The sequence below is a fragment of the Nicotiana sylvestris genome, chromosome 9 (genome assembly GCF_000393655.2).
Source record: "Nicotiana sylvestris chromosome 9, ASM39365v2, whole genome shotgun sequence".
Taxonomy (NCBI): domain Eukaryota; kingdom Viridiplantae; phylum Streptophyta; class Magnoliopsida; order Solanales; family Solanaceae; genus Nicotiana; species Nicotiana sylvestris.
In genome coordinates, this window is record NC_091065.1 from 118,399,832 (window position 1) to 118,419,996 (window position 20,165).

Genomic DNA, 20,165 nt, shown 5'->3' on the forward strand with positions numbered 1-20,165 from the left:
AAAGCTCGAGCATCACCATGGCCAAGCCGTCTCCGAGCTGCTGCCTCACCTTCATCTTGTTCGCCACAACCAAACGCAGCTGCTTCTGTTTCGCGGCACGCTGCTACTGTCCAGCTCCTCCGTCGTCACTGTAGCAGTTGCTACGTCCAACGCCTTCTTCATCTTCTTCTCGTCGCCTTCAGTCCCAAAACAAGATCCAACCATTTCGTTTGGTCGAGTTTTAGTCGAGGTCGTCGAGCGTAGTTTTGAGTTCGTCAAGTTTACAAGGAAGGTGAGTTCGTCGTTGAGTCCGGACAGATTTATTCCCATTCGAGGTTTGTCGAAACAGTCCATACAATCGAATTCGTCGTTGTTCATCTCCGGTTAGTAGTTTTTGAGTTTTATTTTGTCCGTATTTCGTTTGGATATTTTTCGAATCTAAAATCGGCGAATGTTTGTTTTGTTCATGTCTATGGTTTGATATTTGATTTTTTGTTTTGTTCATGTTCATGTGTTTTTGTTGAATTAATTTTCAGATCTCAAATGGAAGTTAATTAGTTGTTTTTCATGTTTACTTCATGTTTGTATTATTGTTTAAGTGAATATTTGTTAGTTTAATGTTTGTTAGATTCAAATTGAAATTTAATTAATTATTTCTTCAATTTATCTCATGTTGTTATGTATTTTCCAGAAATTAGTAATGCTGTTTGAATCATTTAATCCGTCATGTCTGTTGTTTTAAAAATGGATTTAATGCATGTTTATTCATTGTTTGAAGTTCATGTTTAAATCCAGTGATTTAATGTGAGTTTATGTTTGTCTTTGATTTGTTAGTCTAGTTTGAATCATGTATTTTGTTGTTTGTATTGTTGTATCCTTGCTCATACATTCATGGTCTAAATTAACCAGGATTGGTTCCCGATATGGTTAATTCATTCCATTAATTTTGAGTTGTGTTGTTCATCGTGTTCATGTGAGTTGTTGTTGAAGATTGTTGAGAAATTGGTCATCTTGACTATATTTTGGTTAAGTTATGATTAATTGATCGTTTAGAGCTGAGGGGTTAATTTGGTAAATTGCAATCCGTTCAGGGGTAAAATGGTAATTGCAATAAGGTCGGAGGGGTAGTTTGGTAATTGAACATTATTTTGATTCTTTATGTTAAGCATGGGGGACAAAATATAATGGGGTGAGTTTTTTGATGTACTTGTTTAATATAATGGGGGACAAGACAAATTATAATGGGGAGGAATATTGTATTTGTTTAATATAGGCATGGGGGACAAATTATAATGGGATTGGGTGGAAGCATTTATTTAATGTAGGCATGAGGGATAATATTTAAAATAAAGAAAATATTAAGTAGTGGGACAAAGCATGCCATTGGGAGAATAATTTGGGGTTGGGAATTGAAGACTTGTCTTGCTATATATATAGGGTCATTTGACACATTTTAGAGGACTTGAAAAATTGGGAAGACTTAGAGATTATTATTGGGAGAATATTTTTGAGAGTAATACATTCTGGAAACTTTCAAGAGTGTTAGAGAGTAAAAGAGAAAGACAACTTGAACTTCTACTTGAATAATTTCCGGTTGCTTTTCTCGAGTGTTATTCAAAAATTATTAAACCACTGCATCTTGTCTCCGTCTCTCTTTTGCTTTGACTGCGATTGCACTGTGGTCTTGTTGATTTTTCAATCCGTTGCTGGGTTATTCTACTGGTTGTTACTGGTTTGCGGGGTTGCTGAACCTACTGTTGCTGTGTTATTATTGCTGCTGACTTCTCCTTCTTTCGTTCTTGTACTGCCGTTTCCAGGTACATATTTGTACACTCTCGGCTTGAAGCGAAATGAAATATTAATCAGGCTCTTGTTCCTGTTGAATTCCTTTTGTTTAGATTTGTGTTTGAATTAATTTTCCTTTCGTTGTATAAAAATGTAGTTGATTGATTAATGAGTAATGAGGTTACATATGTATAACTTCTTCATCTAATAATGTTAGTTTAAATTAATCAAAGAATAGTTAATCTGTTTTGATATTATAGTATGCCAATCTCATGTTCTCGTATTATTGAATAATAAAATATAGAATGAAAGCAGTTTTTCTTTGTACAAACTCGATCGCAATTTTCCATTCGCATTAGCCGTAAACTAATAACTAATAAGTTACGTTTTTTTCAGCATGTAATTAATTTAGAGTTTTTCTTTTATTTTAGAGATGAACTTAATAGAAGAAACGTAGTCACTATAGGTTTATCCTTTTAAATAAAATGAGACGAGCCTCGCCAAATAAATCACACATCGCTGGGACCCTCAATAAATACATAACAATTTTAGTTTCCCGGACGGGTTGTTTAGCAAATCTCACAACCTTCCTAAAATGACAACACGTTAGTCTCTTTAGGATACGCTTTAATAAACTTTACCTTCTTAAACTCGGGTGCACATTTATGTGACCCAAATCCAAATCTCGACGGATTCGAAATGCCTCTCTAATCACGGGTACATTGACTGTGACGTGGTTCGAGATGCATGTCCATGACGTTGCAAATTCATTAGAAATAAAGAACGAGGTGAGCCTCGCCAAATAAAAATACAAATTGCGGGGCCCTCAATAAATATTGCTTTAAAAATTGTTTAGGCTTCGGGATGGACCGTTTAGTAAAATTCCACGGTCCTACCCAAAATAAATACGCTAGTCGCTTTAGGCGCGCCTTTAATAATTTAATTTCCTTAAACTCGGGTGCACATTGATGTGACCCAAATCCAAATCTCAACGGAGTCAAAGTGTGTCGACGACCACGGGTACATTGATTGTAACGCGGTTCGAGATACATTTTCACAACGTTGCAATTCTTGATAAAAACAGTAAATGATAAAAGCGGTTAAAAGTTAAATTTTGCACATAGGTTCAACATGTATTAAATCAGATAATCAAACCAAATATGACAGTTGAGCGACCGTGCTAGAACCACGGAACTCGGGAATGCCTAACACCTTCTCCCGGGTTAACAAAATTCCTTATCCGGATTTCTGGTGCGCAGACTGTAATATGGAGTCATTCTTTTCCTCGATTCGGGATTAAAATTGGTGACTTGGGACACCCTAAATCTCCCAAGTGGCGACTCTGAAATAAATAAACAAATCTCGTTTTGATTGTCCTTTAATTGGAAAAAACTCCCTTGTACCCTATCGGGTACAGAAAAAGGAGGTGTGACAGCTGCAACTGCAGGAACCGCTCCCATGCCCAAACCTAACATACAAGGTTGATGTAAAGTTTAAGAATTTTTTTGACTAGATAGAATTGGAAGTAATGAACAGAGTATTCGAATATGTTGTCACCTGTAGAAGCGACATAAAACCACATACGTCGCTCTGGGTGCCCATGCTCGCCCGACACATATGCCTGTATGGGTAAGCGAGAACAACAACACCCCAGCTGTATTGGGGTAAATCATCTAGCTGCTGAAGATGATGTAGAAATCACAAACTCAGTAGATTTTCCGAAGTGTTCGGGAACAAGACACCCCCAAAAAGAAGGAGCAACACCAAACTCGTGTACCGGTGAATATGTAGATCATCTGTATCGTCGGTGATGTCGGGTACAATATCTCCAAATGTTGTCTAATAGCTATCAAAGCCATGCGACTGGCCCCTGAAGCTGCAATCTAATCGTGTGGCCTGAACCAGTGAACTGCCGCAGCAAGTCCAAATACTGGGCACGCGACATAGATCTCATATATTGAGGCAGTGCAACGGGCAGTCCATCAGTAGGTGTCACACCTCCTTTTTCCGTCCCCGCAAGGGGTGAAGGAGTTTTTTCCAATTAAAGGACAATCGAAACATGATTTGTTTATTTATTTCAGAGTCGCCACAAGATTTGATCCAGTTGACCCACACAGCCTTAAAAATCTTCGTCCCCGAGGCGCTGAAGGGCCGTGTTTGCAACACCACGTTTTCATTGTAATTTGAAAAAAAAGGTCAGCAGTCAGGTGAACACCGTCTGGATTTTTAGTCAAAAATAAGCCAAGCCAGCTTGGCAAGAACGGTTTAAGACGCGGCCGAAGCTGGCTTGGCTTATTTTTGACTAAAAATCCAGACGGTGTTCACCTGACTGCTGACTCTTTTTTTTTTTCAAATTATAATGAAACGTGGTGTTGCAAACACGGCCCTTCAGCGCCTCGGGGACGAAGATTTTAAAGGCTGTGTGGGTCAACTGGATCAAATCTTAAACATGACCCAAAATGTGGCTATTTATGCAAAGTCAGCCTTCCGGCGTCCCTTTCGGGAACATTCGGCTATATTTTGACAAAACAGCGTCACCCAACTTTTTTATGACAAAATTAAATTTTGACATGTTTTTTTTTTTATTTATTTGTTTGTTTTTGGTTATTTTAGCAAAAAGGGAGGATACGTTGCAAAAATGGAGGATACGCTGTCACACCTCCTTTTTCCGTCCCCGCAAGAGGTGAAGGAGTTTTTTCCAATTAAAGGACAATCGAAACGGAATTTGTTTATTTATTTCAGAGTCGCCACTTGGGAGATTTAGGGTGTCCCAAGTCACCAATTTTAATCCCGAATCGAGGAAAAGAATGACTCCATATTACAGTCTGCGCACCAGAAATCCGGATAAGGAATTCTGTTAACCCGGGAGAAGGTGTTAGGCATTCCCGAGTTCCGTGGTTCTAGCACGGTCGCTCAACTGTTATATTCGGCTTGATTATCTGATTTTATACAAATATGAACTTATGTGCAAAATTTTATCTTTTTACCGCTTTCTTACTTATTGTTATTATTTTACGAGAATTGCAACGTCGTGGAAACATATCTCGAACCACGTTACATCAATGCACCCGTAGTTGTTTGGCATATCTCGACTCGGTTGAGATTTGGATTTGGGTCACATAAATGTGCACCCGAGTTAAGGAAAATAAATTATTAAAGGCGCGCCTAAAGCAACTAGCGTCTTGTTATTTTGGGGAAGGCCGTAAAATTCGCTAAACGGCCTGTCCTCGAATTCTAAGTATTTTAATATATACATTTAGAGGGCCCCGCAGCTTGTGCATTTTTTGTTTGTCGAGGCTCGTCTCATTCATTATTAAAAAGAATTTGCAATGTCATTTAGTATTTATTTAAGTTTGTTTTACAAAAATGAAAAAATCATAAAAAAATAAATATAAAATTAATGTACGTCGCATTTTGGCATTTAACGTTTAATTGTGCGATTTTATTGTTAATTGCTATCTTTATGTGCGATAATTTATATTTGGAGCTAATTAGTATTTTTCGATAAGTTAATTTAGTTTATTAGATTTAATTCGTGTTCATTTTGTTTGAAGTTCGTTTTTAATTCAGTGATTTAATGTGAAGTTATGTTTTGGTTTTTAGTTTTTTGATTCAATGTATCTTTGTTATAATTTTGTTGGATTTAATTTAAAAAGATCAATTGATTATTTGAAGTTTAGTGATTTGAATATGTTTATTTGTTTTGTTTAAGCTTAATTCGAGTTTAATTCGAATTTGAATAAAACTTGCTTGTTATTGTTGTTGAATCTTTTCATTTATGTCCATACTTTGTTTGATTGTTCTTGAATCCGAAATTAGTATAAGTTTGATCTTCTTGTTTGTTGATTATCATTTTTGATTATTTCTTCAGTTTGTTTCATGATCTTGTTTAGTTTAATATAGAAATTGTTGGTTGTAATGTTGTTAGATTTAATTTTAAGTTCAAATGATTATTGAATTTAGAAATCTGAATATACTTGTTTGTTGTTGTTGTTGTTGAATCTGAAAGTAGGTTTGTTTGTTGTTAAAAAATATTGTTCAATCAAAATAATTTTAGTTGTTTCTTTGTTGTTCATCATTTAGTTTGAATTTGTTGTTGAAAATTGTTTAGAAATTGGTCATATTTGCTGTATTTTGGTTGAAATTGATTAGGTGAATTGGTTATAGCTGATGGGGGTAGTTTGGTAATTTGCAGTACGTTCAGGGGGTAAATTGGTAATTTCAGTAAGGTCGGAGGGGTATTTTTGGAATTAAACATTTGAACAATTGTTTAATATAATGGGGGACAAGACATAAATTAGTGGGGGAATAATGTAATTTTTTATGTTAAGCATGGGGGACAAGATGTAATGGGGTGGGTTGATATATTTGTTTAATGTAGTGGGGGACATAACATTATGTAGTGGGATTAAAAGGGGGATGAGTGAGAAGATAGTGAGTTTGGTAGGAGAAAGTGGTTGTTTTATTAATTGATTAAAAGGTTTGGGATGGGAATAAATAAGAGACTTGATCAGATTTTAATAGACAGAAAAAAGGGGGAAAAAAAAAGAGGAGAAGAAAAAGGGCTTGAAGACTTGAGGGCTTTTTAAGACTTGAGAGGAGAACTTAAAAGACTAGACTTGAATATTAGACTTGAACCTGAAAGAGATTTTTGGAGAGAGATTTTAGGAAGATATTCTGAAAATCTCAAGAGTGTTAGAGAGTTTAAAAGGAGAAAACAAAAACAAAGTGAGAAACGAGTTTAGTTTCGGGTTTAATACACGTGGGTTTGAGTATGTTTGTGGTGATGTGGTTTGTTGCTGTTTAAGTCCTTTACCAACTTTTGAGTTTGTTCTATCGAGATTGTTTGATTTTCTTCAAATTTTCCTGGGTTTTGATTCTGGTTCGAATTACTGCTGTGGGGTTGCTGTTGCGTTGCTGTGTTATTACTGCTGCTGACTCCTCCTTCTTTTCTTCTTGTACTGCCATTTCCAGGTACACATTTGTACACTCTCGGCTTGAAGCGAAATGAAATATTAATCAGGCTTTATTCCTGTTGAATTCCTCCTGTTTAGATTTGTGTTTGAATAGAATTTTTCTTTCTTTGTATAAAAATGTAGTTGACTGATTAATGAGTAATGGGGTTGCATATGTATAACTTCTTCATCTAATAATGTTAGTTTAAATTAATCAAAGACTAGTTAATTTGTTTTGATATTATGGTGTGTCAATCTCATGTTCTAGTATTATTAAATAATAGAATATAGAATGAAAGCAGTCTTTCTTTGTACAAACTCGATTGCAATTTTTCATTCGCATTAGCCGTAAACTAATAACTAATAAGTTACGTCTTTTTTTAGTATGTAATTAATCGGGAGATTTTCTTTTATTTTAGAGACAAATTTAATAGAAAAAATGTAGTCACTGTAGGTTTATCCTTTTAAATAAAAATTAGACGAGCCTCGCCAAATAAAACGCACAGATTGCGGGTCCCTCACAAAACTGTACGTGTTAATTACTTAGAACTCGGGATAGGCCGCTTAGCGAACTCCACGGCCTTACCCAAAATAATAATACGCTAATCGCTTTAGGTGCGCTTTTAATAATTTAATCTTCTTAAACTCGGGTGCACATTTATGTGACCCAAATCCAAATCTCAACGGAGTGAAAATGTGCCAACAACCACGGGTGCATTGATGTGACGTGATTCGAGATGTATTTCCATGACGTTGCAATTCCCTGTAAAATAATAATAATGATAATGAAAGCGGTAAAGAGTTAAAATCTGCACATAAGATCATATTTGTATAAAATCAGATAATCAAGTCGAATATGACAGTTGAGCGACCGTGCTAGAACCACGGAACTCGGGAATGTCTAACACCTTCTCCCGGGTTAACAGAATTCCTTATCCAGATTTCTGGTGCGCAGACTGTTAAATAGAGTCATTCTTTTTCTCGATTCGGGATTAAAATTGGTGACTTGGGACACCCTAAATCTCCCAAGTGGCGACTCTAAAATAAATAAACAAATCCCGTTTCGATTGTCCTTTAATTGAAAAAAACTCCTTCACCCCTTGCGGGGACGGAAAAAAGAGGTGTGACAGCTCTGGCGACTCTGCTGGGGACCATTAACCCAGAACCACTGGTTCAGGGTTAGAAATTCGAGCTTAGATAAATTGTTATATTTGGCTTTATCTGATTTTTACATGTTTGAGCCTAATGTACTAAATGCTGCTTTTACCGCTTTGATATTATCTGAACTGTATATAAACTGTGCCGAAACCTTTCTCTTCTTACCTCCGGGGATGTGCTTACTGGTTGAGACTCCCTATTCTGTTAGTGTCATACCTTGAAATAAGAAAGAGGCCGCACAAGTTACTAAGCCGGATGGCCCTTTGGTTCCCGGAAAGTTGCCCCCTCCTCGATTCGAGTTGTCAGCTCGGATACACAGTCTAGAACACCGGCTCAGGTTTTGAACATAGAATAACATGACTTCATGCCGGATCCCTAGTAGGAATGATTATTTGCATCATGTTGCATTTGACTTAGGGGACTCAACACAGGGGTTGGGTCCGTCTAGGACTAGCAACCTGAAATGAAAAGACAATCCTGATGCATCCTATTTGTGCTGTGCATTTATTTGTTCCGAACTCGCATGTTGACCGATTTTTGAATCTCGGGAACGTTGGAAAAAAAAAGAAAAAAATAAATAGCGGTTAGGGAATTAATTATTTATTTTTGAAAAAAAAACCAATGCCCAAATACTGTCAAAACTCTGCCAAAATTTTGAGAAAATGAAAAAAAATGTCTTATTAGTTTGTTTTATTAAAATCAAAAGAAAAATAGAAAAAACAGTCGTTGTTCTGTCTTGTTTTTAAAAAAAAAATAGAAAAGGAAAATAGTTTATCTTGCCATGAAAAAGAGTCTTGTTTTTAAAATGGTTTTTTTATTTATTTATTTGTTTATGAAAATGCCAATTTTAAAAATAAAAAGAGTCGTACATTGAACGTGGTTTTGTTATTTGTTGCAAAATATATATATATATATATATATATAAATCCAAAAAGTTTTTCTTTATTTCCAAAAAATATATATATATATCTTTATTTGTTGCAAAATGTATTTGTCTTGCCAAAAAGTCTAGAAAAGTTTTTTTAGACCTCCAATTTTCAAAAAAAAAAAATCCAAAAATATTTTCCATTATTTATTTCTTTAGAAAGTCTTTTTACTTGTTTTAAAAAATAAGAAAAAAAAATAATAATAAAAACAAAATAAAAAAAAAATATTTTCTTTTAATTTCTTCCAAAAAATCCGAAAATATTTTCGTTCGTCTTTCAAAATTGAAAAGAAAATTCAAAAAAAAAAAAAAATTTGTAAGTAAAATTCCAAAAATATTTTCTTTCTTCTTTAGAAGTTTTTCTTTCGAAATTCAAAAAAAAAAAAAAATTCTTTAGAAATCTTTCTTTGCAAAAATGCTCCCTTTCTTCTTTATAAGTCTTTCCTTTAAATAAATAAAATAAAAAAAGGTTAGTTTATTTACTTTATTCATGATCCCGAACTACGCGGGTTTGATTCTCACCGGATGTGAGATACGTAGGCAACCCTCATCGGGTCCAACCTCCCTTTTTGCTAAAATAACCAAAAACAAACAAATAAATAAAAAAAAAACATGTCAAAATTTTAATTTTGTCATAAAGAAGTCAGGTGACGCTGTTTTGTCAAAATATAGCCGAATGTTCCCGAAAGGGACGCCGGAAGGCTGACTTTGCATAAATAACCACCTTTTGGGTCATGTTTAAGATTTGATCCAGTTGACCCACACAGCCTTAAAAATCTTCGTCCCCGAGGCGCTGAAGGGCCATGTTTGCAACACCACGTTTTCATTGTAATTTGAAAAAAAAAGAGTCAGCAGTCAGGTGAACACCGTCTGGATTTTTAGTCAAAAATAAGCCAAGCCAGCTTCGGCCGCGTCTTAAACCGTTCTTGCCGAAATAGCCTCAGAGTATCTTTCAGTTGTCGAAAGGCTATTTTCGTAAAAGAATGGGCAAGTTTGTAAAGTGTCATAAAATAATCCCCCCCGGCCTCAAAATTCATATGAAATTGGGAAGGGGCCACATTTGAAAAATAACCGTTTGGTTGCCTTTGTCAAACGGGGAAAGAAACTAGCCGTTTGTAAATCTTTTGATTAGAATATGTGGGTTGTTTGATTTTCGAGTTTGTAGGTCATCTTCAAACCTATGAAACCCAGTTTGTTTTAATATGAAAATTGTGAAAAAAAATGTTTATTATTGTTTATTTTTATTGGTCCGAACTACGCAAGGTCTGATTCATGCGGGGTCATGATACGTAGGCAATCTCTATAAGATTCGACCACCACTGAAAAAGAAAAAAAAAAGATAAAAATAAAGGAAAGCGCGAGTGCATCACATCTCTAATAGAACGGTTTAACTGCTTAGGTGCATTGCATCTCTGATATATGATGCCCTAACACTAACGTGGTGGCTTCCCTTTGCTTTGTTCATATATAGAAAAGTGGTTGGTTGTGGTAACTCCTCCCTGCAAAGCAAAGTCAAAGGACAATGACTCAGAATCTCAGAACCAAGTGGGTCGGTACTGATGACCGACAACAATTGGTCGAACGGAACAACGGGTTGGTAGAAGAAGTGAAAATGCTGAGACAGCATATGGCAGACATGTATCAGGCATGGATAACTGGGAAAGCACCACCCCCTCCACCGCCAAGCCTTTTGAACTCTGTCATTACCCAAGCACCCAACACCATAACGGAAGATCCCCCATACTCTCCATCCCAACCCACTTATGGCAGCTTTCCCAACTACCCGAGTAGCTCCATCACTCGTCAACGCTACTCCCCTCCCCAACGCTACTTTTCTCCACGAGATTCCCAAAGACGGGCTCCACTGTCCAATTACCCAGCTCCACAGAAGGCCTATCCACCCTCACAAGCCTACCGGAAGCCCCTTGGATCGGGTTTCCGGCCCAATCAAGCATTTAGGAACGAGAGGTTGCTGAAACGAGGAAAGACTCTCACCCCTATCGGAGTATCTTATGCAAGTCTGTTTGAAAGGCTAAGGCATGCTAGCCTGATTGAGCCACTCCTTGGCTATACTCCAGGTCCATATGCAAAAGGATTTGATCCTACTGTACGATGCATGTACCACTCTAATATCCAAGGACATAGCATTGAAGACTGTCGTTCTTTGAAAAAGGAAATAGAAAGAATGATTCAGGAAGGGGAAATTGTGATCAATGACAGTGACAGGGAGCACGCGAATCCTCTTGAGAACTTGTTGACTGAGGATGATGATGTTGAAGCTAGTAATGGTCTTGGCAGTATTGATGCAAAGCTCAGTGGCTAAGATGCCAGGTTTGATAATTGGGAGGGCGTTTCGTTCCTTGGTTATCAAGAGAGAAGCTTTTTGATGGTTTATTTTGTTGTCATTTCTGTTCTCCGGATTATTAAGGTTGTAATTCGGATTTTGTCTTGTGTCAAACCTTCTTATCTTTCCATTTTGTCATAGCGGTTTGTTTAAGTTTTGTCCAGGCTATTTTAGGATTTTATTCTGGTTTGTTTCGTTTGTTTTGTTATTCAAACCATTTCACCGGTAATCTAATGCAAAATCCGGTCTTTTATTATTTCCCGTCATCTTTTGTTTGGTCCTTCTGTCATTTTTGTTCAGCACCGATTCTGGTGACATGACATGCGCATACAGTTTGGGCCTGATCTTAAAAGATAATCATAAAACCATTGGGAGGTGATCAGAACATTTAAAAGGAATAAAGATGGTTTGAGATTATTCGGAGCTCGAGTCATGTGGAACTGGGGCAAATAAAACATAAAGAAAAACCATAAAATCAAGTGAGAGTATTGCCCAACGGTGCTTTAAAAAGGACAAAAGAAAAAGGCAAATGTATGCATATGGTTATCAAGTCCGGCACAATCAGAAGATGTGGCGAATATTTAAAGGTGTTGTTTGTGCTTGGCGTGTTTTGAAGATTGGGATGACGAAGGCATTTCGTTCTGCTACCTAAACACTTTATCATTCGTTACCCCTTTTGAGCCTTGTTTATTTTTCTTTCGTACCCCTCATTCAGAATCAGTAGCAAAGAGTAGAAACACCAACATAAAAAGATAAGAAAAGAAAAAGAAAAAGAAAAAGAAAAAGAAAAAAAACAACAAAACGGAAAAAAAAGAGAAAAGAAAAAGATAAAAGAAAAGAAAAATGATAACAAAAAAACAAAGGAAAGTCAAATGAAAAAAGAGGAATTGGGAACTACGTTTGACCTGATTCCTCAAAGAGGATACGTAGGCGCCTCACGGCTCGGTCATAGTGTGCATGGTGTAATAAAAATTAAAAAAATAAAAATAAATAATCCCCAAGCAAGAAACTGGGGCAAGAGTTGCGCTTGTTGTAAACAAATATGGTTCCGAAGGTTGTAATTTTGAACCCCAAATTGATTTGCTTTTGAGCCTTTAATACCCTTTCTTTCTAGCCTATCCAAAAACCCACATTACGGTCCAAAGAAAGACCTTCTGATCAGTCTTCAAAAGATGCCAAGTCAGACAAATGAGAGTCTTACCGGTGAACATAACATTCTGTTCCACAGCAGAAAGGACTCTAATCCCCAGCAAAAAGAGTCATATCGGCAACACTCCAAATTTCCAGCTGTCAAGTGATACAACTGAGAGAGTCTTATCGGTAAAAATCTTCACGGACACCATAAGACGATGAAAGCTGGGGAAAAAAAAAACCAAAATGAGAGAGGCTTGATAGTGAAAACCCTTTGGGCACTACAAGCCGAATAAGATTAAGAATCAGATGGGGAATCTCCAAGTGAAGATCTAGAAAGACGATTGACGGCGGAGGATAGGCCACATGTGCATGTCATGACCATTAGAGTCGGTATCAGCGTTTGATAGGTTTTTTATTTATAGTTTCTTTTGTTAAAGAGTCGTCTTTTTCCTTTGTCTTTTATTCGGTTCCCCTTTTGTTTATCTTTCTCCTTTCATAGAAACATTCCCCAGTAGAGTCTGTTTGGTCAGAACCAGTGGGAAATGACTTCAAAATCTGTCATCAGCTTTCCAATTATGCAAGACCAGATCCGATTAGAACATCCAAATGGTCTAAGTCAACAAGGAACAAGCGCGAGGCCAGTGTCAAAACGATATCCCCAGCAAAAGGGAATTGACAAAAGGACTTACGAGTGTCAAGAGGGATATCCTTGCCAAAATCAAAGGTTATAAACCTCAAGGCCGAGGCAAGTAGACAAAGCAAAGAGAGCAATGAGCATATTTGGGAAATTCATACGAGACTAAAAGGTCGGTGAAATGCAAGTTTCCGAGCTATGCCACGAAAGAAGAGGGATATCCCCAGCAGAAAGGGATTATCCCCAGCAAATAATATCATCCCCAACAAGTTTTGGAACAGAGAGCAGGGAAGGAGAAAGGGAAAAGCCATCCCAGTAGGAGTATCACAACCAACCACCGCGTTTTAAACTAATAAATTTTGTTTGATTTGAAACAGGTAAAGGAAATGGCATTGATGACGGAAATTCATGCCACAAGAAAGATTATCAAACTGGGGCAGAAAAGTTTCCTTCCATTTAGAAAATTTTCTGGAAGTCAGGTACCCATTCGGGGAAGAATAAAGATAACACCAGTCTCAAGAGAAGTGGTCTTTGAACCAGTGTTGCCCCCAACATAATAAGTTTCAATGGAGGAAGTTGTTCCCCAGCGGACAGAACAAAGGGATGAAACTTGTGCTCAGAAAAAGCAAAAGGCCAGTATCATTCCCAACAGCCTTCCGAAGAGTGAAGCACTAGTTCTGAAGGAATCAGAATCCCCCAGCAGTGTTATCCTCGACAGCGTTATCCCCAGCTGATAACATTTTATCCCCCAACAGGTAAGTAAATAATTCCCCAACAGTGTTATCCCCAGCAGTTTCGAGGAGTCCAACACAAGTTTGGTGAAAATCGGTATCCTCAGCGGTTCCTTTCGGGAAAGGTAAAACGAGCCTTAAGGGAGGTAGTCTTCAAAGGAAGAAGCTAGCAAAAAAAAAAGGGAAGTAGTTTGCAGAGGAATGAAACATCCTACTTAAAAGGAAGTAGGTTTGGAAGGAGTAAGATAACATATTTACTCAACAGAGTTATCCTCAGCAGTGTTATCCCCAGCAGGGTTACTCAGCAGTTCGCAGTGTTATCCCCAGCAGATCATCGAGATGTAGAAGCATCCTCGATAGAGTTTCGACCAAGTTGCAAGAGGGTCGGACAACCCAGAGTGGGTAAGGAAGAAAAGGAAAATTCATCCCCAGCAAAATAATCCCCAGCAAGTTTTGAGGTAAGACATTTTCAAGTTTTGAGGATATTTTGGGTTCATCCGCCCTCAAATAGGACATTTTGGGTTCATCTGCCCTCGAATAGGATATTTTGGGTTCATCCACCCTCGAATAGGATATTTTGGGTTCATCCGCCCTCGAATAGGATATTTTGGGTTCATCCGCCCTCGAATAGGATATTTTGGGTTCATCCGCCCTCGAATAGGATATTTTGGGTTCATCCGCCCTCGAATAGGATATTTTGGGTTCATCCTCCCTCGAATAGGATATTTTGGGTTCATCCGCCCTCGAATAGGATATTTTGGGTTCATCCGCCCTCGAATAGGATATTTTGGGTTCATCCGCCCTCGAATAGGATATTTTGGGTTCATCCGCCCTTGAATAGGATATTTTTGGGTTCATCCGCCCTCGAATAGGATATTTTGGGTTTATCCACCCTCGAAAAGGATAGGATGGGTCTGTCCGCCCTTGAACAGGATATGATGGGTTTGTCCGCCCTCGAACAGGATATGATGGGTCTCTCCGCCCTCGAATAGGATATGATGGGTCTATCCGCCCTCAAATAGGATATGATGGGCCTATCCGCCCTCAAATAGGATATTGAATTTAATCCTTCCTCCAAAGGACATTTAATTTCTTTCATGTCCTCGGTCGCCCACCAGTATAATGCGGGCATACCTTTCAGTTTTTCATTTCATGTCCTAGGCGCCCACCAGTATAATGCGGGAATACATTTCTGTCTTTTCATTTCATGTCCTCGGTCGCCCACCAGTATAATGCGGGCATACCTTTCAGTTTTTCATTTCATGTCCTAGGCGCCCACCAGTATAATGCGGGAATACATTTCTGTCTTTTCATTTCATGTCCTCGGTCGCCCACCAGTATAATGCGGGCATACCTTTCAGTTTTTCATTTCATGTCCTAGGCGCCCACCAGTATAATGCGGGAATACATTTATGTCTTTTCATTTCATGTCCTCGGTCGCCCACCAGTATAATGCGGGCATACCTTTCAGTTTTTCATTTCATGTCCTAGGCGCCCACCAGTATAATGCGGGAATACATTTCTGTCTTTTCATTTCATGTCCTCGGTCGCCCACCAGTATAATGCGGGCATACCTTTCAGTTTTTCATTTCATGTCCTAGGCGCCCACCAGTATAATGCGGGAATACATTTCTGTCTTTTCATTTCATGTCCTCGGTCGCCCACCAGTATAATGCGGGCATACCTTTCAGTTTTTCATTTCATGTCCTAGGCGCCCACCAGTATAATGCGGGAATACATTTCTGTCTTTTCATTTCATGTCCTCGGTCGCCCACCAGTATAATGCGGGAATACATTTCTGTTTTTCATTTCATGTCTTAGGCGCCCACCTGTATAACAAGGGAATACATTTCTGTTTTCATTTCTTGTCCTAGGCGCCCACCAGTATAATGCATGAATACATTTCTGTTTTCATTTCATGTCCTAGGCGCCCACCAGTATAATGCGGGCATACATTTCTGTTTTCATTTCATGTCCTAGGCGCCCACCAGTATAATGCGGGAATACATTTCTGTCTTTTCATTTCATGTCCTCGGTCGCCCACCAGTATAATGCGGGCATACATTTCATATTTTGCACTCAGGCGCCCACCTGTATAACGAGAGGAATACTTTTCAATCTTATACTGCAAATTTTGAAATCATTAACCCACCGGAAAACAGAAGGTTGCAACAAGAGATCCCAGCGCAAAATCAAGCGCATGAGTCAAAAGGGACTTGAAAGAAGCGACATGTGAACATTGAATTATGCCCAGCATAAAAAAGCCTAAATGAATAAAGCCATATCTCCAGCGGACCAAACCAGACAGTGAGAATTGGTATTCAGAGTAGCAAAAGGTCGGTGTCACCCCCGTCAGTTCTCGGAAGAAAGAAGCACCGGAATCGACGCAGGCCGACAAGAAAGCAAGGCATCAAGAACAAATAGAAGATAGGTGGGATCTTGTAATCCATAGTCTAGCCTAACTTCTTTATTTTTCTTTTAAGCATGGTGTAATAAGGAGGTCAGCAAACAAGTAAAAGTAGCATGCAACAGCAGTAACATTGCAGTCCCATGGTAGTCCCAGCTACCAAAACTTCCCAAACTACATTGACCTGATTCTTGTTTAGCCCAGGATATGTAGGAAACCTCTGAAGCAAAGGTTCGGTTAAATCTTTTTCAAAAAATGCTTCAGACGGAGTACTCGAATGGGTAAAAATCGCTCACTTTATCTTTGCACGAAAACCCTTCGTGTCTTCGGGCAAAGAGGGGCAGCTGTAAGCATGTGATTTTTGCCCTAAGAAAGAAATACTCCCAAAAAATTCAAAATAAAATGATTTTTCCTTGGTGTGCAATTTTTGAAGTTTTGTGGTATTTTTGTATAATTATTTGTATTTTTGTCTGTGCATGTTTATTTGTTTAAAAAAAATATAAAAAATAATAAAATAGGTCGCATTTTCGTTTAGTATTTATTTAAGTTTGTTTTACAAAAATGAAAAAATCATAAAAAAAATATAAAAATAATGTACGTCGCATTTTGGCATTTAACGTTTAATTGTGCGATTTTATTGTTAATTGCTATCTTTATGTGCGATAATTTATATTTGGAGCTAATTAGTATTTTTCGATAAGTTAATTTAGTTTATTAACTTAATTTAGAATTTTTTTTAGTTTTATTTATTAGGAAGTAAAAGAAAAGAGAGCAAAAAATACAAAGAAAATCGGATTGGGCCTTTTCTTCAATTTTAAGTCATAGGCCCAAAGAGATCCAATCTTCCCAAACGACCCGGTCCATTTCAAACCGGGTTGACCCAGTCCATAATCCAACACCCCTATTTCCCTATCTTTCAAAAAAAAAAAACCCTAACATTTTTTTCTTTCACTGTTGAAGCCCGCCCCCCTCTCTTTCCTTCTTCTTCCTCAAGCTCCAAGCAAGCCATCAATGGCTACCCTCTTCACCATCTCCACACACACACACAACAACACTCACACACACAACAAACACTCACACATACACAGTGCACGCAGCAGCCGTTCATGGCTGCTGCTTCTTCTTCGCCTTCGTCCCAAACGACCTTGCTGCCGCGTCATCAATGGCTTCCCCTCTCGTTGCTGCGTCTTCTTCGTCCTGCTGCTGCGTCGTCTTCTTCTTCCTTGCTGCTGCGTCTTCTTCATCCGACGTACCACTGCTGCTCGCTGCGTCCACCTGCTGCTGCTCACGATGTACCACTGCTTCCATGGCGGACGACCACCTGAACTTCCAGTTCATGCTGCTGCTAACTGCTCGTGTTGCTACTGCGTCTTCTTCAGCTTCGTCACTGCTGCTACTGCTTCACCACCTCCTCGCTGCCATGGCTGCGACGCAAGCTCCAGCTCATTGCTGTTGTGCTGCTGCGCTGCTGCTTCACTTCATCGTCGCTGCCACTGGTTTGTCTTCAAACGACACCAAACGACCATCTTCTTCGATCGTCCATTCGTGGTCATCTTCGGCGTCGAATTTTTTGGTGCGATATTTGTTTCCGGGCAGATTTGTTTTTGTTCGAGTTCATCATCATTCCGATCCAGTTAGTTGGTTTAAGTTTCGTTCCCGTCCGTAATTTGTTTGATATTTTTCGGATTTGAAATCAAATATGTTTGATATTAATTTCATGTTCATCGTTTTTTTTCCAGTCTGTTTTCATTCATTTTTCTTGTTTATTTTTAGGTAGAAATTGATTAGCTTAATTTTAATGTTGCTAGATTTAAGTTGAAAATTCAATTAATTATTTTTCAGTTTATTTTATTAATTTAAAAGGATTTATCATTATATATAGAAGAGTGTTAGTTTAAATCGCTTGAATCCGTTATTTGTTGTTTAATATAGATTTAATTCGTGTTCATTTTGTTTGAAGTTCGTTTTTAATTCAGTGATTTAATGTGAAGTTATGTTTTGGTTTTTAGTTTTTTGATTCAATGTATCTTTGTTATAATTTTGTTGGATTTAATTTAAAAAGATCAATTGATTATTTGAAGTTTAGTGATTTGAATATGTTTATTTGTTTTGTTTAAGCTTAATTCGAGTTTAATTCGAATTTGAATAAAACTTGCTTGTTATTGTTGTTGAATCTTTTCATTTATGTCCATACTTTGTTTGATTGTTCTTGAATCCGAAATTAGTATAAGTTTGATCTTCTTGTTTGTTGATTATCATTTTTGATTATTTCTTCAGTTTGTTTCATGATCTTGTTTAGTTTAATATAGAAATTGTTGGTTGTAATGTTGTTAGATTTAATTTTAAGTTCAAATGATTATTGAATTTAGAAATCTGAATATACTTGTTTGTTGTTGTTGTTGTTGTTAATGAAAGTAGGTTTGTTTGTTGTTAAAAAATATTGTTCAATCAAAATAATTTTAGTTATTTCTTTGTTGTTCATCATTTAGTTTGAATTTGTTGTTGAAAATTGTTTAGAAATTGGTCATATTTGCTGTATTTTGGTTGAAATTGATTAGGTGAATTGATTATAGCTGATGGGGGTAGTTTGGTAATTTGCAGTACGTTCAGGGGGAAATTGGTAATTTCAGTAAGGCCGGAGGGGTATTTTTGGAATTAAACATTTGAACAATTGTTTAATATAATGGGGGACAAGACATAAATTAGTGGGAGAATAATGTAATTTTTTATGTTAAGCATGGGGGACAAGATGTAATGGGGGTGTGGTTGATATATTTGTTTAATGTAGTGGGGGACAAAACATTATGTAGTGGTATTAAAAGGGGGATGAGTGGGAAGATAGTGGGTTTGGTAGGAGAAAATGGTTATTTTATTAATTGATTAAAAGGTTTGGGATGAGAATAAATAAGAGACTTGATCAGATTTTAATAGACAGAAAAAAAGGAAAGAAAAAAAAAAGAGGAGAAGAAAAAGGGCTTGAAGACTTGAGGGCTTTAAGACTTGAGGGCTTTTTAAGACTTGAGAGGAGAACTTAAAAGATTAGACTTAAATATTAGACTTGAACTTGAAAGAGATTTTTGGAGAGAGATTTTAGGAAGACATTCTGAAAATCTCAAGAGTGTTAGAGAGTTTAAAAGGAGAAAACAAAAACAAAGTGATAAACGAGTTTAGTTTCGGGTTTAATACACGTGGGTTTGAGTATGTTTGTGGTGATGTGGTTTGTTGCTGTTTAAGTCCTTTACCAACTTTTGGGTTTGTTCTATCGAGCTTGCTTGATTTTCTTCAAATTTTCCTGGGTTTTGATTCTGGTTCGAATTACTGCTGTGGGGTTGCTGTTGCGTTGCTGTGTTATTACTGCTGCTGACTCCTCCTTCTTTTCTTCTTGTACTGCCATTTCCAGGTACACATTTGTACACTCTCGGCTTGAAGCGAAATGAAATATTAATCAGGCTTTATTCCTGTTGAATTCCTCCTGTTTAGATTTGTGTTTGAATAGAATTTTCCTTTCTTTGTATAAAAATGTAGTTGACTGATTAATGAGTAATGGGGTTGCATATTTATAACTTCTTCATCTAATAATGTTAGTTTAAATTAATCAAAGACTAGTTAATTTGTTTTGATATTATGGTGTGTCAATCTCATGTTCTAGTATTATTAAATAATAGAATATAGAATGAAAGCAGTCTTTCTTTGTACAAACTCGATTGCAATTTTCCATTCGCATTAGCCGTAAACTAATAACTAATAAGTCACGTCTTTTTTTAGTATGTAATTAATCGGGAGATTTTCTTTTATTTTAGAGACGAACTTAATAGAAAAAATGTAGTCACTGTAGGTTTATCCTTTTAAATAAAAATTAGACGAGCCTCGCCAAATAAAACGCACAGATTGCGGGGCCCTCACAAAACTGTACGTGTTAATTACTTAGAACTCGGGATAGACCGCTTAACGAACTCCACGGCCTTACCCAAAATAATAATACGCTAATCGCTTTAGGCGCGCCTTTAATAATTTAATCTTCTTAAACTCGGGTGCACATTTATGTGACCCAAATCCAAATCTTAACGGAGTGAAAATGTGCCAACAACCACGGGTGCATTGATGTGACGTGGT